The following is a 2,929-nucleotide window of genomic DNA, read 5'->3' on the forward strand; positions in this document are numbered from 1 at the left end:
AGCGCTCCCGGCCTCGTCCTGGAGACTGGTACGGGGCCTGCACCGGAGCGAGCTGAGAAACGGACGCGGACAGAGGAGCCCAACGTTTTGGAAATAAAATGCTCCTTCCCCTCCACATTTTTACGTGCGGCTTAAATAGGAATTTAAGCTAGGCCGGTAGAACTCCCTCCCCAGAAGGCCAAAATATAACATTTGCCTCCAACTTACCAAAGTCAAGTTGCTTTTAAAACTTGTTTTAAATGACTAAACACTGTGCTGTGACTTCAGTTGAAACAGAAAAAAAAAAAAGAAAAAAAAACAACAATGGGGAACGTTTAGGGACCAAAGCAAGTTTTAAGTAAGAAAATGTACGTTAGCTATACACGAGTCTGCAGAAGAAGTTATGGAGAATGAACAATAAAAAAACCAGCGGGGCCGGTACTGAGCACTCCCGGGGCGGAGGGAGGATGGAGATTTGCAAATTCTTTGCCGGCAAATTGAACAGATGAAATTGTATTCTTACATTTGCAGTTCACACCCTGCTTATTACCTTAGCAGCATTCCTTACAGGCCCGTTGTAAAAACAGAGACACTAGTAAGCCTTTTAGCGCTGCGACATTTCTCAGAAGTCAGGGCTAGCGACTTAACACCCACCGCGGCACTGACTTCTTAGAATGTGGTTTAAATGACAGGAACCCTATTTGGGGAATTGCTTTGGTAAAATGATGAAAATTCTAATAAAACCTTACATACTGGGGCTTCTTTACTTTTTTCCTCTCTCGCTGAGGTTTTTTAAAAAATCTTACAATTTTCTAAGCCAGCACTCCTTTCTCTCCACGAATGTGAAATCTCAGTAAACGACAGAGGGAAGATTCATTTTATAAAATGGGCCATTTATGAGTTTCCAGGGAGGTCTGGAGCCAGCGTGAAGCAAGCCTGTTATCAGAATTCGCCATTTTAACAAAGAACTTTATGATTGTCAACTGCAGATCATAAGGGAAGCCAGTCCTCATAAACATGTGAAATGAAGGTGAGCGGGTTATAAAAGTCCCTTGTAACAAGCGATCTCAGTTATACTCCTCACTGACAAGGAATTCGAGTTACGCCATAAATCTCGTATTTTGCAACGCACTGCAAGTTCAAATCCACACTGATTGGGTCTGTACTGCTGGCTAAACAAACTGGGGTTCAACACTCTGTTTCTGAGAACTAACCCAGTCTCATGAAAACCATAAATAAGAAGCCCAAGAGGAGAAGAGCCCATGGATAGCAACACACCCAGCAATTGGTATCATTCCGGGCTGTTACACAGCGGGCGGGCGGCTGACCTTGGCCCCCGCCGAGACACCTGCCACACAAGGTACACTGGTCTAGAAATGTGAAAAACCCTTCTCTTGCTTGTAACAGTTATTTCTACTGCGAGGGGCAAAATAAATGCTACTATTTAACTATGGATGTCACTAGATGGAATTTTCAATGCAACTAGCCCCTTCGTGGTTACTGTTACACCACCTGGAGACAATGTTACTTTCAGAGCTCCGCTGGTACTGAGCCCCAGAGGCCTTTCCCCCAGAATAGTAACTGTCAGTTTCCCTGTTCGTGAACTGTCAATACTGGAAATCCAGGAGCTTCCTTGGGATAGTTTCCCATTCTTGTTTTCTCTTTTAAAACATGGTGTATATGAGAATAATGAAAACCATAGAGTTGCAAAGCTACCGGTATCCTTTAAAGGAAATCCTAAGCCATAGGAGACTCTAACGAGGTTAAGGCAATACACTCATTAAATTAACTGGCCCACTTAATTTTAAATGCATTAAAAACAAAACCGCCATAAAGATAATTGCTTCTTTTTAAGGTGTCAGACTACCTACATTGTGGTGCAATTTCGCCCTAATCTACTTAACACAAACAACATGTGTAGCATCTGTTCTGCTAATTAAGAGTGTAACAATTAAATGAATTACCTGGGTACTTAACACGTCTGGCATCTAACTGCAAAATTTTCCTTTAAAAGGTGTCTAGGCAATGAGAATTTGGGCTGAACAAATGGTAGCCTTGAGTGGGGTTCAGGAAGCTTCATTTTCTCTGCTCTAGCAGTAAATACCCACTCCTCAGAAGCTTACCTCGCAGTGCCAGAGTGACATTACTCCCTGAAGAAAGTCAGAATCCCCACACTTGAGAAGATGGGGGAATCTGTTCATTGGTGAAAGTCCTCCATTTGAGAATTACGCACCTAGTCCACGTTTCCCAAGTTCTATGCGGCTCTCTAAAAAGCCAGACTTCAAATCAACCAAAGCAAGAATCCAATATCCACCCAGACTCAAGGGCAACCCCGAAGATGTCTGGAATCTGGGACTAACCCTGCGTCTCTCTGAGGGAGGCCCAGAATGTGGTGGGGCTCTGGGGGAGTGCTGTGCTTCTGTCCCCTTTCGCTGAGGACGGGGTGCTGTAAAGGACCCCGACTCCCCAGGAATAAGATTCTACCCAGACAAAGGGGACGCGCGGTGACAATCTTCCCTCTCCTGGCCTCAGTCTACCCAGTTTTTCTCCCCAGAACATTCCACCACTCTCAATGTCTCGCACATCTTTCTGAAATGATTTCCGCGCATTGGCGAGCACTTCTAGCAAAACGTAAAAATACAGATTTTGATTTTTTAAAACATAGCACCCTGGAGCTTCCTTTTTCCGTCCCCCGAGGGAGGCCGTTGCCCTGGGGACAAGGGGCCAGGGGACAGGATGTGGGCGGTGGCGGGCTGGGGCACTCACCACGCGCTTCTGCGGCTTGATGAGGGGCCGGCTGAGGCCGTTCATCTTGCTGTAGAGGCCGCAGGCGTTGCACAGGTAGTGGCCGGTGCCGTCCCTTCGCCACAGCGGCGTCTGGATGGAGCCGCAGTTCGCGCACTCGCGGCTCTCGGGCAGGTCCTCCAGCAGCTCTGCGGCGACAGCGGAG

The sequence above is a fragment of the Fukomys damarensis genome, unplaced genomic scaffold (assembly GCF_012274545.1).
Source record: "Fukomys damarensis isolate Sample0158 unplaced genomic scaffold, DMR_v1.0_HiC HiC_scaffold_30, whole genome shotgun sequence".
Classification (NCBI taxonomy): Eukaryota; Metazoa; Chordata; class Mammalia; order Rodentia; family Bathyergidae; genus Fukomys; species Fukomys damarensis.